The sequence below is a fragment of the Phaseolus vulgaris genome, chromosome 8, assembly GCF_051622355.1.
Source record: "Phaseolus vulgaris cultivar YP4 chromosome 8, ASM5162235v1, whole genome shotgun sequence".
Taxonomy (NCBI): Eukaryota; Viridiplantae; Streptophyta; class Magnoliopsida; order Fabales; family Fabaceae; genus Phaseolus; species Phaseolus vulgaris.
Window position 1 is genome coordinate 58,966,677 of NC_143505.1, and position 17,719 is coordinate 58,984,395.

General features: G+C 37.4%; 2 pseudogenes across 1 annotated transcript; one reads left to right on the plus strand and one right to left on the minus strand.

The window, feature by feature from the left end:
• LOC137825422 (putative LRR receptor-like serine/threonine-protein kinase At1g06840) overlaps positions 1–17,719 on the minus strand; it is a 61,621-nt pseudogene that overhangs the window by 33,039 nt on the left and 10,863 nt on the right.
• LOC137823405 (putative disease resistance protein At4g27220) lies at positions 5,299–17,036 on the plus strand (annotated as a pseudogene). The gene is made up of 7 exons (XR_016514630.1): positions 5,299–5,337; positions 7,584–7,683; positions 9,213–9,360; positions 11,625–14,686; positions 15,556–16,291; positions 16,374–16,517; positions 16,604–17,036. The product of XR_016514630.1 is annotated as a putative disease resistance protein At4g27220 (transcript).

The following is a 17,719-nucleotide window of genomic DNA, read 5'->3' on the forward strand; positions in this document are numbered from 1 at the left end:
GAGATCGCCCTTCTGGAAACCTCTCGTCCGGACTTTGGTGTTGTATCGTCGGGACGCCTGGGCTTTGCAGGCAGCCTCTCGAATCTTGCTTTTGTCACGAAGCTCACTTACCAGGTCGAGGTTGACCGCTAGGCTTTCCTCGTTTAGGGTGAGATCGAACATTTGTCGTCGTATGGTGGGCTCGGCCACCTCTACCGGGATCATGGCCTCGGTCCCGTACGTCAGGTTGTAGCGTGTTTCATGTGTGGTAGTTTGGGGGGTGCACCTGTACGCCCAAAGTACCTCGATCAGTTCCTCGGTCCATCGGCCCTTTGCCTTGCCCAGCCGCTTCTTCAGCTCGTTGAGTATGACCTTGTTGGCGGCCTGGGCTTGCCCATTGGTTTGTGGGTGTTCTACCGAGGTCGTGATGGACTTGATGCCCAGGTCGTCATAGAACGACTGTAGGCCTCGGTCGATGAACTGTCGGCCATTGTCAGTTACTATTGTATGTGGGACGCCGAATCGGCAGACAATGCTCCTCCATACGAAGTTTTGTACATTCTTCGCCGAGATGGAGGCGAGGGGTTCGGCCTCGATCCATTTTGTGAAGTAGTCGACTCCCACCAGGAGGAATTTGGTCTGCCCCTTCCCTGGGGAGAATGGACCGATAATGTCCATCCCCCACATGGCGAATGGCCACGGGGAGATGATGCTGTGCAGTTCTTCCGGCCTGGTGTGGAGGAGGGGGCCGAATTCTTGGCACTTGGCACATTTCTTTACGTATTCGGCACAGTCGCCCTGTACGGTCGGCCAGTAGTAGCCGACTCTCAAGACCTTGGCGGCCATAGTGCTCGCCCCGGCGTGATTTCCGCAGACTCCTTCATGGATCTCGGCCAGGATGTACTCGACCCTTTTGCTGGTTATGTATTTTAGCAGGGGGGTTGAATAGCCTCTCCGATACAAATCTTCGTTGATCATGGTGTACCGGGCGCATTGTTGCTTCATCGTCTTCTCTTGGTCGGCCGTGCACGTGCCGTCCGTCAGGTATTGGATGACAGGTGTCATCCAATTGTCGGCCTCAGCCTCTTCTTCTTCTACAGCCAGACACTCGGCCTCGGCCTCCGTCACACTCGAATGTCTCAGCCATATTTGTATGACCGACCTCTGATGGCTCTTCTTTTTGGTGACCGAGAGCTTGGACAGGATGTCGGCCCTCTTGTTGTCCTCCCTCGGTATGTGTTGCAAGGGTGCTTTGCTGAAGCGGGCGATACTGTTTTTGGCCGCGTGGTAGTACCGCTGCAGCAAAGGTTCTTTAACCTCGAAATCTCCATTGATTTGGCCGACCATCACCTCGGAGTCGCTTTTGCATGTGACCTCGCACGCTCCCATGTCGTAGGCTAGGTTCAGCCCGGCCAGCAGGGCTTCGTATTCGCCCTGATTGTTGGTCGCCCGGAATCCGAACTGGAGGGCTTGTTCCAAGAAGAGGTCGCCCGGCCCCTCCAGGACGACTCTCGCTCCACAGGCTGTTTTATTTGAGGAGCCGTCCACATAGAAAGTCCAACCGCCCGAGAGGGTGGGCAGTGGTGTCAGCTCGGCCAAGAAGTCGGCCAAGCATTGAGACTTGATGGCGCCCCTCGGCTCATAGCGTATGTCGAACTCGGAGAGTTCGACCGACCATCCTATCATCCTCCCTGCAAGGTCCGGTTTAGATAAAATTTTAAAAATTGGGTAGTCGGTTCTTACAGTTATGGAGTGATTTTGGAAGTAGGGGCGCATCCGCCTTGCCATGAGGACGAGTGCGAGAGCCACCTTCTCAATCATCTGATATCGGGTCTCGGCCGAGTGGAGGGTTCGGCTGACAAAGTATATGGGCCGCTCCTCGCCCTCGGCTTCCTGCACTAGGGCAGCGCTGACTGCTTCTTCCGAGACTGCTAGATATACCAGGATTGGGATGTCGGGTCTCGGCTTCTGGATGACGGTCGGGGATGTGAGGAACTCCTTGAATTGTTTGAAGATTTCCTCACATTGGTCGTCCCATACGAATTTTTTGCCCTTTCGGAGCAGCTGAACGATCGGCCTCGTCCTCTCGGCCAGGCGGGGGACAAATCGAGAGAGGGCGGTCAGCCGCCCAAGGAGTTGTTGTACCTCCTTCACGGTGTTCGGACTTCTCATGCTGAGTATGGCCTGACAATTGTCGGGGTTGGCCTCTATCCCTCGGTGGGTGAGCATGAAGCCTAGTAACTTTCCTCCCTCCACCCCGAAAGTACATTTTTCGGGGTTGAGTTTCATGTTGACTCCCCTTAGAGCCCTGAAGACCTCGTCCAGATCCTTCAGATGTTGCTCGAACGAGTCGGACTTCACGACTATGTCGTCCACATAGACTTCTACCGCCCGGCCTATCAGACCCTTGAAAACTTTGTCCATGAGATGCTGGTAGGTCGCCCCTGCGTTCTTGAGGCCGAACGGCATGACCTCGTAGTAGTAGTTGGCATCGGCCGTCATGAAGGTCGTCTTCTCCTTGTCCCTCGGATGCATGCTTATCTGGTTATAGCCAGAGTAAGCGTCCAGGAAGCTCATAATTTTGTGGTCGGCCGCCCCATCCACCAGGCGGTCCATGTTCGAGAGGGGGTAGGTGTCCTTCGGGCATGCGCTATTGATGTTTCTGTAGTCGACGCACATCCTCGAGTTACCGTTAGGCTTGGTAACCATGACGACGTTGGCCAGCCATGTTATGTATCGGGCTTCTCTTATGAATCCGGCCGACAGGAGCTTGCCGGCTTCCTCCTTTGCCGCGAGTCGCTTTTCGTTGCCCAAGTCCCTCTTCTTTTGGGAGATCGGGCAGGCTTTCTTGAATATTGACAACCGATGGATGATGACATCGGGGCTCACACCCGGCATGTCGGCCGGTGTCCAAGCGAACATGTCGATATTCTTTTTTAGTGCGGCATGCATGATCTCGGCCTCGGCCGCTGCCAAGGCTGTTCCTACAGCCGTGCTGTGTTCTTTGTCGAGGAGGGGGACTCTCCTTAGCTCTTCTCTCGCCTCCAGTCTGTCTTCGGTCGCCCGGGGATCGAGGTCCACTAACGCCACGGTTGGCTTGATTTCCCTGGGGCGGTCCTTCCTGGGGGAGCAGTCTTTTCGGGAGGACTTTCTTACTCTGAGGGGAGAGGAGTCGGCCCTTAAAGGTTCCACCCGGAGGCTCTCAGCGTAGCACTCTCGTGCTTCTTTTTGGTCTACGTGGACCGTGAGAATGTCCCCTGTTCTCGAGGGAAACTTCATCGCGAGGTGAGGGGTTGATACTATGGCCATCAGCCGGTTGATGGATGGTCGACCGAGGAGGATGTTGTAGGAAGTGTTGGCGTCAATGACCATGTATCGGATTTTGATGGTCCTGGTGCTCTTCCCCTCTCCGAAGGTGGTGTATAGGTCGATATAACCCTTGGTACCCACCCTCTCGCCTGAGAATCCTACCACGTGGTCGTCGTATGGCATCATCTCGGTCTTGGCCATCCTCATAGCCTTGAAAGTTTTTCAGTAAAGGATATCCACCGAACTTCCTTGGTCCACGAGGGTCTTCCGTATGGTGAATCGGTCTATGTCGACCGCTATCACCATCGGGTCGTCCTGCTGGCGGTAGTCCACGCCCTTGAAGTCCTCGTCCGTGAAAGTGATGGGTGCCATCCTCAGTCGGAATGCCACCGCGTTCACTTGATATACCGCCCGGAGGTGCCTCTTTCGAGCGTTGTTAGTGCTTCCTCCTCCGGCGAAGCCGCCGGCTATAGTATTGATTACCTCTCGGTTACCTCTCTGATCGGCCTCCCTGGGGGATCGTTTCTCCGAAGGGGGTCGGCCCTTGCGGGTTGTCGGTCGCCTCTGGTATTTCGGTCATTTCGGCCGCGTTGAGGTGACCTCGTCCGCCTGGGTGGATCCTCCCGGCCGGGTGGGTCTCGGCCACTCCGGACGAAACGTCGGAGATGCCCGGCTTGGATGAGTTCCTCGATCTTATCCTTAAGAGCCTGACACTCGTTGGTCGAGTGTCCGGTGTTTTGGTGGTACCAACACTGCTTCCTCCGGTCGGCATTATTTGGGTTGGCCACCTTCCTTGGGGGAGGGATCAACTCGGCGTTGAGGGCCTCGTCTAAGATCCTCCCTCTTTCAGTCGTCAACGGCGTGTATCTCGAGAATCGAATTGGTCGGTCTCGATTTTCCTGCCACCGATCAGTTCTTTGTACCGGCCGCGCTTGGCGGTCCTTTTCTTCCTTCCTTTCTCCGCCGGCCTCGGCACGGGCCTGGTTGCGGAACTCTCTTAGTTCCTCCAGCTGCATGTACTTAGCAGCTCTCTTTCTCAGCTCGTCCAGGCTGTCGGCCGGCTGCATGCATAGATTATCGGCAAAGGGCCCCGGACGCAGGGCCGTCAGCATGTGGTGCATGGCGACATCCGGACTCAGATTTCGGATGCTCATCGCCACTTTACTGAACCTATCCACGAAGGTTCTCAGCGACTCTCCCTTCTCCTGGCGGATGCCTACCAGAGCAATGGAGGTCAGATGGTGCGGCCGGCTGGTCGCGAACTGTGTTTCGAACTTTGCGACGAGCGTGGCAAAGCTGTCGATGGAGTTGGGTGAGAGCTTGGTGAACCAACTAAGGGTTGCACCCTTCAAGGATGTGGGGAACACTCGGCACAAGACGGCGTCGTCCGAGGTGTAGAGACTCATATGGGTGGTGTAGGCGTCCATATGCTCGTCTGGGTCGGTCGACCCGTCGTATCGGTCTCGGTTGAAACCCTTCCACTCCTCAGGAAGTGGGACTTCGATGATGTTGTTTGTAAAGGGATGTCGGCGGTTCGGGTCGGCCGTCAGGGTCGTCCGGGTGGACTTGATTAAGCACGACTCGTCGCCCATCTCAGTCTCGCGGGGAAGGGGTCGACCTCTCGTCCCCTCGGCCACATCCGGGTTGTGGGGAGAGGTGTAGGACTTGCCGACCACGTTCGTCGGTATGACAGAGGGTCCTCCCTCCCCATCTTCTTTCTCATATCTTCGTTCTCCCTGCGGAGAACTTGCAGCTCTTGCTTATTTTTCTGAGCGGCCTCCTCGGCCTTTCTTCGCATCTCGGCCATCTCCCTCTGGAGAGACAGCAGCAGCATTGTTTGGTCGGCTTCAGTCATTCTTTCCATGCTTCTTGTTGAAACCATCTACTTTTTTCCTTCAGCTAGTTTCCCTCGGGCCCCACGGTGGGCGCCAATTGTTCCTGCTAGGGAGATGGGACCTAGAGAACTATTGAAGTCTTCTTCTCCTTCCTTCGGTCGGGCAGGTGACTGTAATGAACTGTGATTCTTCTCGTCTTCTGGCTTATCCTTCGGTACTCGGCTCTCGGTCGTCAGGCGAATCACCGGATGGTGGGGGTACCTGCGAAGGCACTCCGACGCTCAAGTCAGTAAAGCGGGCGGTCAGCTCTCAGGTAGGTGAACAGTAATAAATGACATACCTTACTCCTTGGAATGCGTGCTATTTATATTATTCTAATGGGCCTACCTTGTTGGGCCCGTTTATCGAGGTGGATACCGCTTAGGGTTGCATTACCTAATTCTTGATGATGGATTAGCTTTACTGATCTCGGTTTGAGCGTTAATTGTGATGGGGTTCGGCCATCGGCCAAATTCCTGTGGTCTTCGGCCGTCTCAGTTAAGTCTCCAAAGGTCTCGGCCACTCGGTTTCTCGGCCAAGTATCCAAAGGTCTCAGCCTCTCGGCCAAGTATCCAAAGATCTCGGCCTCTCGGTCATTCGGCCAAGTCTCCAAAGGTCTCGGCCTATCGGTCGTTCGGCCAAGTCTCCAAAGGTCTTTACCTCTCGGTCTCTCGGTCAGGTTGACTAGACATCGGACAGGCAGGTGGGTCTCGGCCTCGCCCAGTACCGGTACAATTATTTTTTTATTTAATAATTTAATTTATATTTTAATTAAATAACTTAATTTAATATTTTTATTATTATTTAATTATACAGAATTTGGGTTGAAAAAAAAAAACTTTTTTTCCCATTATATTTCTTATATCACAACTGTGTCAACTCAAATTAAACTAGTCAAAATAAGGTCTGATTACTTTGAAGAACAATTAGAAAAGAAATTTAATTTTTATTCCATCTTGTAAGCTCTAAATCAAATTTAGAGTATGGTAAAACTGTAAAAGTCCAAGAAATTAAACTTCTTTCTCCCTTCTTTCAATTTACCAGTTCCAAGATTTTAGTTTATCCTGGAACTCAAATTCATTATTTTTTTTATCAGCAAAGAATAAAACACTTCAGAGGTGTCTCAATCCTTATACAAGGAACCCAAACCAAGTTTCTTAGCAATCAACCAGCTAAAGATCCAATAGACATTACAACACATTAACTATACTAACATACCAAATCAAGATACATAAGCCCAACAAATACAATTACAACAACCCACCAAAGATAACATACTCTCAATATAAAACAAAAAATCCAACAACTAAACAAGGTATTTGTCAATAGACCATAGAATTCCAAATAACCGATCATGTGAAAGGATACCTAAAGTTATGAAATAATATAATTATGATAGAGAAAAAAAATTACTTTATTATAAATAAAAATTATTTACATATAGTCTTCGTTATAAGAAAATCATTAGATAGAAACTAATTTTATATATAAAAAATAATTAGTTATTATATTGACTAAATTAGGTATTATTTTAGAAACTAAAATAATTATTGATATCTAAATTAATTTCTATTATGTTTATCAATAATTTTTTTAGTCTCTAAAATAATATATATTTTAATCAGTATAACAACTAATTATTTTTTATCACGTTTATTATAGAGTTTTCTCATCCATAATTTACATGATTTGCTTTTACATATTGTAGTGCTACAAAACTAAAACGAGAAAAATTATAAACAATAGAAATGTTTGGAAAATTTTGGATGTAGTGGTGTTTCTATAAGTATTTTTAATTGAAAAAAATAAGAAAAGAAAGTTAATTATTTTATAAGTTAACTATTGTATGAGTTGAAAATTCAAATTTTAATGAAAAAAGTTAATAGAAAATAGCTGTTGTTATTGATAAAGTGAAGACAAATTAAGGAATGAATTTTATGAATTCTATGCCTTACTTGGAAACTGAGGAACTTCATGCTTCTTTCTTATCACTTCTCATTCTTTAAAATTGCATCTCCACACCATTCACTTAATATTTCTTCTTCACATTCTATCTGCACAAATCTTCAGGTACGTTTCTCAATTCAAATCATCATTTTAGTTACATTTTCTTACTCTCATATTACTCCTATTTTACATCCATCTCAATCATGTCAATTAAAATTATAACTTTCTAAAGTTGTTGATCTTTTGAAGATATCAGTCCTGTACTTTTTAGGCTTAATCTTGTTTTTTTTTTTATATAAGTTTAGATTCATTTTTCTTATTCATATAAAATATTTTTTTAAGAGTTTGAATTTTAACTAGACCTATAAATATGTGATAATTTTCATAAAATACACATTAAACTCATATATTCATCTGTTCTCACATAAATTTTCTAAATTTTTACTATATTGAGTGTCAAATATATTTTTGCAGGTGGATTCTTCTCTCATCTCTTACTTTTCTTCGGATCAAAGTACTCAACTTACAACACAATTGTCTTTCTACCATCTCAAAACTCCAACACTTTATTCCGGTAACGCTTTATCCGACAAGAAAAATTAGACTTAATATTTCTCTGAATATTGGATTAATAGATCAAAAGTTTATATAAACCATCAAATTAAAATATTGTTCTCATTGATATAAGTAAAAAATATATACGTCAAAGTTTTACATTCGTTGAACATAGTGACTAATTTATATGACATAAACTTGCTTTTAAGATTTAAAATAAGTTTTATGATAATTTATTTTAAAAAAATTATTCTGAAATAGGGTTATATATATGACCACTTTTTCTTCAATAAGAATATAGGTTTGAAACTTTTTGTTGGTCAACACACTTAATAATTTAAAAAGCAAATAAATATATAATTTGAATACATTAAAAAATAATCTAATGTTAAACAATTATTTACTTAAATCAAATTTTAAATTTAAAAAAGTTTATGAGTTAGCTAATTTTAACCTTCAAATCAAATAAGATTACATAGAAGTTTGGACCTAACTCCTTTTCTGAAAAAATAAATATATACTACAAGAAAATCATTAAATAAAAACTAATTTTAGATACAAAAAATATATAGTTGTTATATTGACTAAATTAGAGACCATTTTAGAGACTAAAATTTTTTTTGGTTTTTAAATTAGTTTCTATTATTACTAAATAGTTTATAAATTGGTATCTAATTAGCAACTAAGTTTTTAACTACCAATTATTTAGATTCTAAATTTGGTAGCAAAAACTTTGGTCGCTAATTAAATACCAATTTAGAAAACTATTTAACAATAACAAAAACTAATTTAGAAACCAAAATTTTTATTAGTCTCTAAAATGGTCTCTAATTTAGTCAATATAACAACTAAATATTTTTGGTGTCTAAAATTGGTTTCTATTTAATGATTTTCTTGTAGTGATATATGTAAAAAGAACATAATAACACTTTTTACAACGACATATTAGATCGTTTAAATGACCGGTATAAATAAAAACTCGATGACATTTTTGTAAATATTTGGCACATATTACACCAGTTGGACTATCCAACCAGTGTAATATGTCCTGCTCAGAGCAAAAAAAAGGTTTTTAAAAATTTTATCTCTACGATTCCACATAACATCGATTGAATAGAGGAACCAATATTATATGTCATTCCCAGATTAAAAAAAATTAATTTTTTTTAAAAATGATATATAACATTAGTTCCTCCATACAATTGATGTTATATGTCATTCCCAGAGTTTAAAAATATTTGAAAAATTTAACTATGGGCACTACATATAACACCTATTGTATACATGAATCAGTGTTATATGTAATCTTTAGATTACAAAAATGTTTTTAAAGTTTTGAAAATTACATATAACACTGGTTGGACTACGCAATTGGTGTTATATGTCATTTCACAGTACAAAAAAAGTTTAAGTTAATAAAAAAATGTATTACACCGGTTATTACTCATAAATGATATTTTTATCTAATTTTCTTGACTCACACCCTCACTCTCCATTCTTGCTATTTTAAGTTTTCTTGATCAAGAGTTCATTTTGTTTCTACGAAAGTTGCTACAACTGCCACTGCCTCCGCTGCTTCTCCTTATTTTGTTCTATACCGTACGAGATTCTTCTGTTCACGCTTCTCTGCTATTTTGTTGTCACTCTTGTCGTTGCTCTTGCCTCCATTGTCGTCACAGCTCCGTTCACGCTACAGGTTAGTTTTTTTTATTTTTAAATATTTAAATTTTAATTATTACTTGGTTTACAATTATTTATATAGATAATTAGTTTTATTATATTGTATTCGGAATATAATGTATTATGTTTTAAATTGGGTAATTGTTTTAGACGAAACGCTTTGGTCTAAAACGATGACTTTACCTCATAGTCGTCGTTTTAGAGTAATTTAATTTAAAAAATACCACCGCGTTTTGAAGGACAATGTTTAGCCATAAAGCGCTGTGAATATATTGTCGTAAATAGGCCTTTTTGCACTAGTGATCTATTTTTGAGCTTTATATTAATTTTCAACACTTGAAAAAGACTAAGTATGAGAAAAAATTAATACTTTAAAACTAAATAGATTATTTATTTTCCTCTTATATAATATATATATATATTCATGGAAGAAAAGACTGATAGAAGCTTAATTAAATCATGAAAGAAGAAGACCTTTATCCGAAAGATAAAAATATTTGATAACAAGGTGTCAGAATCCTCTTCATTAGTGGTGGAAGATTTTATACACAAAGAGTCTATCAATACAATGTATCGTCATACTTATAATGGTATATAACTTAAACTAAAGGAATAAGAAAAAATCGTTAAGACGATTAAGCCTAATATCTATAATAGACAATTTGTCACACTCCTACTTAATGGTCTATATCAATTTGCTGCATCCCTCCATAAGGCAACCAAGGTTTTAACTACCAATTATTTAGTTTCTAAATTTAGTCTCTAAAACCTACCTTGGTTGCTAATTAGATACCAATTTAAAAACTATTTAATAATAATAGAAACTAAAATGGTCTCTAATTTAGTTACTATTGCAACTAATTATTTTGGTCTCTAAAATTTGGTTTCTATTTCATAATTTTCTAGTGATATGTCCTTATACAGTAAATTAAAGGAGTGAGATTAATGTGAATGACGAAAAGCATATGACCATTTATTAATTTTGTCTAACATAGTAGCAAGTATTGCATGTAAACTCTTTATTGCTGTAAGAAAGGATAACAAGATTGCGTGAGTTGTAAACATTTAAGGGAGTGATCATAAGAAAATGTTACAAATCTATGCATTACAAGAAATCAATTTAAAGACAAAAAATAATTAGTTATTATAGTGATTAAATTTAGAGACATTTTAGAAACTAAACAACTTTTGGTTTTTAAATTAGTTTATTATTGTTAAATAGTTTCTAAATTGGTATCTAATTAGCTACCAAAGTTTTTGCTACCGAATTTAGAATCTAAATGCTGCCATGAATATATAGAATATACTTTATGATTTTTAATATTTCATTTAATGTTATATTATAAGAATTATATCACATTTAATTTTTGGTCAAAAATAATTTCATACTATGATACACTAAAAAAACATCTGTTCGTTAAGTAAAATCTATATAAACTTTTTTCATCTAAAAATATTCATTTTTTTTCTCAAAAGTATTAACTAAATCATTACTATTGAAAATACTAACTATATTTTCAAGAAAAATAAAAATTAGTAATTTTTTAGGGACATAAAAAATACATTGTTTTAAATCTAAATTAATTTTTGTTTTAATTATTAGCATCAATATTCTATAGTCTTTAATTTCAAAATCTTTTTTATGATACTTGTAAACAATCTTTAATAATTATATTATTATCTTCAAGTCATATCACATATTATTTTTTATATTAATTTAATTGTTGGAAGAATATAATGAAGTTATTTTAATTAATATAATTACATAATTATATATAAAAAATAGTTGTCTTGTATATTTGAAAGATACGATTTTTTTTAAATAAAGACAAGTAATAATAAAGAAATATAAAAATAATAAATGTATCATTTTATATATATATATTCATGTATGCTTTACTTAATTTTTTTTAATAGCTAAAATACACATGATAATTTTTCCAATCATTTCATAGCTTTCATGTGTAAACTATTCTTTAAGAATTAAGGCACATGTTAATCAATTTAAAAATTAATTTATATTTTTTTATAAATATTTAATGAATTGTAGAAATATCATATATAAAACACAAAGAGTCTTTGTGCACATCGTTAATACTAGTTTTTTCTTAGATTAAAGAATTTGTTTTTCTCTCTATTTGTAAAATAACAAGATCTATGGAAGGTGTAGGACACCTTTTTAATTTACTATTTTCTTTTAATTGCATGATCTCTTATTAAAATACATGACATAATATCATTTTTAGCTAATTAAAGAGTGAAAAATTCATTCATGTTTAGGAAATTGTATAAATTCAAATGGAGGACTTCTTTTTTTTCTATCGCAACAAAGATTGCAGAATATGCAATAGTTCCAATTTTAGACCATGCTAAATACTTGTGTTGTTTACACAACTTTGCTTTGAATCTTCCAAATGCTAAAAAACAACTGGAATTGACTCGAGAGAGTGTGAATGAGCAAATTAGAGAAGCCACTAATATGATTGAAAAAGTTAATCCAGCTGTTGAGGAGTGGCTAAAAGATGTCAATAAAGTCTTAGATGAAGTAAAACTGCTCGAAGAGAGAATATTGAATGTAAACAAGAGTTGTTTGAGAAGGCAATGTCAATATTCTCTTGCAAAAAATATAGCAAGAAAAACAACTAAAATGATTCAGCTCCATCGTGATAGCAAGTTTGAACCATTTTCTACAACTATTGAACTTCCAGGCATGAAGTACTATTCTTCCAATGATTTCATTATGTTCAAATCTACAGAAGCATCGTACAACAAACTTATAGAAACATTAAAGAATAAAAGTGTTTCCATGATTGGGTTAGTTGGATTAGGAGGCTCAGGAAAAACTACTTTGGCAAAAGAAGTGGGTAAAAAGGCTGAAGAGATGAAACTCTTTGAGAAGGTTGTCATGGCAACGGTGTCTCAACCACCAAATATCATAAGTATACAAGATCAGGTTGTCGACCAATTGAGTTTCCCATTAAATGAAACATCAGATATAGGTAGAGCACAAAGACTATCAGAGAGATTAAGGAAAGGTACAACTCTTTTAATCTTGGATGATGTATGGGAAAAACTAAACTTTGAAGCTTTAGGTATTCCATTTGATGAAAATGGTAAGGCTTGTTGTATACTTATGACAACTCGAAGTAAAGAAGTATGCACTTCTATGCAATGTCAAAGCATAGTTGAACTTAATCTCTTGAGTGACAAAGAAGCATGGACTTTGTTCACACATTATGCAAACATAATTGATGTCTCCTCGGAAGCTTTGAAAGGTGTGGCAAGAAAAGTTGTTAATGAATGTAAGGGATTGCCCATTGCAATTGCCACGGTGGGAAGCACACTAAAGGAAAAAACTATTGAAGATTTTGAGTTTGCATTATCAAGGCTAGAAAATTCTAGGCCACTAGATATTCCAAAAGGCTTAAGAAGTCCTTATGTTTGCCTTGAATTAAGTTACAATAATTTGACAAATCAATTAGCTCAATCCTTGTTAATGTTGTGTTCTATGTTTCCAGAGGATTGTGAAATAGATTTGGAAGATTTATTCCGATTTGGAAGACGATTTGGAACAGGTTGGACATTTGGAATAATGGAGAATGCAAGGAGAGAGATGCATGCAGCTATTAACATTCTCAAGAATTGTTGTTTGTTAATGCAAGCCAAAAAAAAAGATAAGGTAAAATTGCATGATTTGGTTCGTGATGTAGCCTTGTGGATTGCGTCTAAAAGTGGTCAAACAATTTTCACACGTACTGAAGTGGACCTGGGAGTGTTGACAGATGATGAAATCATGAAAGATACGCATGCATTAGCCTTATGGAATATGAAAGGAAATGATTTTCTTAATTATAAAATAAAATTTCCAACACTTGAAATTCTCTTGCTTTGTTCTAAAGGTGGCATAAAAGTACCAGATGTGTGTTCTGAAAGCTTGGAAAAACTTAAAACCTTAGTAATCATAAATTTACATGAGCGGGGTAGAGCTGTTTTTCCTTTGCCAGAGTCACTGAAGTCGTTAAAAAATCTTCGAACACTATGCTTGAGAAATCATGATTTGGGTGACATATCTTTTGTGGAAAGACTGCAAACACTTGAGATTCTTGACTTGCATGGCTCTTCTTTTGAAGAATTTCCTGTTGGGATAGTAGAATTAAAGAAGTTGAAGCTTCTAGATTTGTTCGAATGTCGGCTTAAGAAAAATATAGTTGATGAAGTTGTAAGCAAATGTTTGCAGCTAGAGGAATTGTATTTGTAAAAAGGACTTTTCACATGATGTCTCTTTCCCCAAATTACAGAGGTATGCTATAATAAATTGTCATTCTTCTAGGCCTTGGGAAGTCCCAACCCTGAAGAAATATGCAAAGTCTAGAGGTTTATTAATACATGATTTTGACGTTACTGTTCAAAAATTTATATCATTACCAATCAAGGATCTCTTTATAAGAGCAGAGTTCCTTAATTTGATAAACCTTCAGGGAGATTTTAAAAATATAATCCCATCCATGGATCCACAAGGCATGAATCACTTGATTACCCTAGAACTCCTATTGTGTGAAAAGATAGAATGTCTCATTGATAACACTATGAATACCAACAACAGTGTACTCTCTAAACTTGTTTACCTAAGTTTGAAATGGTTATGTAGCCTTCAAGAGGTTTTTTGTGATCCCTCATCGCGATGTTCCCTTGAAAATTTAGGAGAGCTCTTGATAAAAGATTGTGGAAAACTGAACAGCATCTCCTTTCCAAGGAAGTCTAAGCTATGCAATCTGAAGATCCTTTCAATATATGATTGTCCTATGCTAACTTCTCTCTTCGTGCCATCCGTTGTCCAATCTCTAGTGTTGTTAGAGGAACTAAAAATAATTGACTGCAACGGATTGAGGCACATAATAGAAGAAGTGGAAGAAGGGAACAATGTTTTTTCAAGCACCCCAAGTCATTCATATTTGACGCTCCAAAAATTAAGGATTATTAATATTATAGAATGCAACAATTTGGAGTACATATTCTCTGAGAATTTAACCGTACGGCTAGTGATTTTGGAAAGTGTGAACATTCGAGAAAACTCGAAATTGAAGTATGTATTTGGAAGTGGAAAGGAACCTAATCATGCAGTTTACCCAAGTGAAAAAGAGACTAATATCATAAATTTTTCTAATTTGCATACTCTATGGTTGTCATCTTTACCAAATGTGATTGACATTTGGCCTCAATATTGTCGTCCACAACTCCCCAATCTTAAGAACTTAGAGTGCATTGATTGTCCCAAATTGCTTGAGTCTTCCATAAGTAAGATGATGACTGCTTCAAATCTCCCGCAAGAAACAACTTCAAAGGTAATATATTATTTCAAAATCATGATATCTTTAACTAACATAACCACTTGAGCATTTATAGAAACATAGTTATTATTTATTATTTCATTAAGTTGATTAAAAATAATGAACTTTAAATATGAATTAACATTGAGATGTTAAGGAATCAGTATACTTTGTCAAGTGATGTTGTTTAAATGCATTAAGAATAACAATCATATCGCAGTAGTTTTTTATCATTACTTTTATTCTGATAACTATCAAGATTACAGTTTATATTCTTATTGTGTTTGAGTAGAAAAATATATGCATAAATTAATCATAATTCTGTGAAATGGATAATCTTTTATCCAGTCTAATAAACAAGTATTTATCAATTTAATCAATTATATTTTAATGAATTGTATTCAGACCTACTGATTATGATTGTTTTTTTTTCGATTAGTATTGTAATTTTTTTATAGGTTTTTTTTAATAATGAGTTTTGATCTAGTTTTTTGTTTTTATTTTTTAATACATTTTAGGTATGCTAACTCACATTAAGTTTATTGAAAAATAATATATATTATTTTCGAAGATGCAATACATGTAAATAAAAAAAATGATATTGTAATTAGAAGTGATAGATATAAGATTTTGAAGTAGTGTGATATTTGAAGTACGTTAGATTGATGAATTAATGATTGAAATATATGCACTTAGTCCTTTATTTGGCAAAAATAATAAATTAAATCTGTAAAAAATTCCATGCTTTGTATTTATCTTTTCATTACTAAATATGCAATTGTATTCATAATTTTTTTCAAAAACAAGTTTGTTGATTTGAATTAGCCATAACTTATGAAGTGTAAAATGTAAGATATTAAGAATGAATTATGTTGTGTATACAGGAGAATGAAATAGCATGGTTTCCACTCCAACTTGAAAGGCTTTGCTTTTCTGATGTTAGAGTAAAAGGTCTGTTCCAATTCCAAATGGGAGAAGAAGGGGGCAGTGGAGAACTTCTTCCTCTAAACTTGGATATAACTTCTCTAGAGTTGACAGACTTACCTGAGCTGAACTTTATATGGAAGGGCCCCACAGGTTTTCTAAACCTCCAAAAGCTTCAAGAAGTTCAAGTGAGCGGATGTCCAAAATTGAAAACCATCTTCTCCATCACTGTTGTTACAAGTTTACCAATGCTGAAAGAACTGTATATAAATAACTGTAATGAATTGGAACAAATATTTGATTTAGGTGATGCACGACAACTCCAAACCCTGTATTCTTCCCAACAACTCTGCTTCCCAACACTTTATTTCATTTCAGTTAAAAAGTGCAATAAGTTGAAATGTCTTTTTTATAAGCTATCGGCTAGTCATTTTACCACTCTGAAATATTTGGAAATAGAAGAGTGCTCTGAGTTACACAAGGCTTTTGGTTTTGAACATGAAGCTGATGATGGTGGTGAAGAACAGACGGCTAAAAAGGGAGAACAACTACTACTACAGGAACTGAGAAGTATTACACTCAAAAAATTGCCAAACTTCGTAGAGATTCACCACGGATTTAAGTTAAAAGAAAATGTTGACCGTCATACCGTGGAGGAATGTCCTAAGTATTCTTCAAGTTTATATCTGCATACAGGTAAAATTCACATGTCCATTTTCTAGACACACTAATACAATGTCTTTGGATGATGTTGTTAAGTGAAATATTATTTTATCAGATATGTAAATAGAAGGCTACAGTTAAGCATGTAGAGTGAAGTATGGAAAGTGTGGTATTGATTTAAAAAACAAAGTGTGGAATGGACAATGCAACCGTGTCTCAAGTTATCACCCAACTCATCTCCAACTGCTACAATAAATTGGTGAGATAACGTTTTTTTTTCCGCTAAGAAAACATTTTTTAAATTAACCAATGCTAACTCACTGGCCCCATATAATTATTTTGTAGGGAGACAATTGCTTGAGGAAAGCTAAATCTGTAGTGTTCATGGATGATATATGAAAAGGAGTTCAAATTGTCTTTTTATATTTGACAGCATAACTAACATGTATGGGTGGGTAGAGCAGTGGAGGGTTGTTTGCATGTTCCTCACAGAACTAAATATGTTGTTTGAGACAAGAAATTTTGTTAAGCAGAACAAAGTGGAAAATATAAGGAATGGCAATGTGGTATCCTCGAAATAAAGAAAAGGGAAATTGAGAAAATGATAAGAGTTTCCCAAAACAATTTGGACATCAGCCTTATGCAACAGCTAGCATACTAGCAGCAATATGTGTGAAGACTCACCTCATCAGCAATATGCCGATAAAAAAAAAAAACAATATGTAATTGTATTCCTTAATAGTTTAAGCACCTTGCAAGTTTCTCTCTAATTAAAAGTTTTATGAACTAGAAATCACAAAGGTTTTAGAATCTTAAATCGGTATTCACCATACATTAAAATAAAGGCTTCCACAGCTTCACTCCTTGTAATGGTAACGTACTTGCAAACACAAGATCACAAAATGCACTTACAATTTCAACAGTTTTGACATGTTGGCATAAGATTCTGGTATGCTATTTCCATCGAAGTTATTGTTATCGAGTTGACTGCAATAACAAGAAGATCCAAAAGTTACTTAAAATATTTATTTATTTTGAAGACTTATTTATTGGTTCAAGTTCAGCTAACATTGTAGAAACAAAAACATTAAAAAACTAAAGCGCCTAAAAGTACAATGACAGAAATTTCAACTTTCCAATATTATGACTTTAGAATTTCTCTTCTTAGGTTTATAATATTCAACTTTAGAATTTCTCTTCTTGCAATTCTGATTTGTAATAATAGGTTAGCATCACTTCACAGTGTATGAGCATGTTACTCCATCTTCACTACAGTTGAACATCTGTCAGCAGTTAGCTTAGGTTCCTTTGTTAGAGTCTGTAGCTTGTTGTTCAGTTAGTTAGAAAGTTATTTTTCAGTCAATTTCAACTCAGTAAGGTCAGTCTAAGTATAAATAACATTCTTTTAATACAACACTGACTTTTATCATTCAGAAATTCTTTCTAAAATTTTCCTCTCAA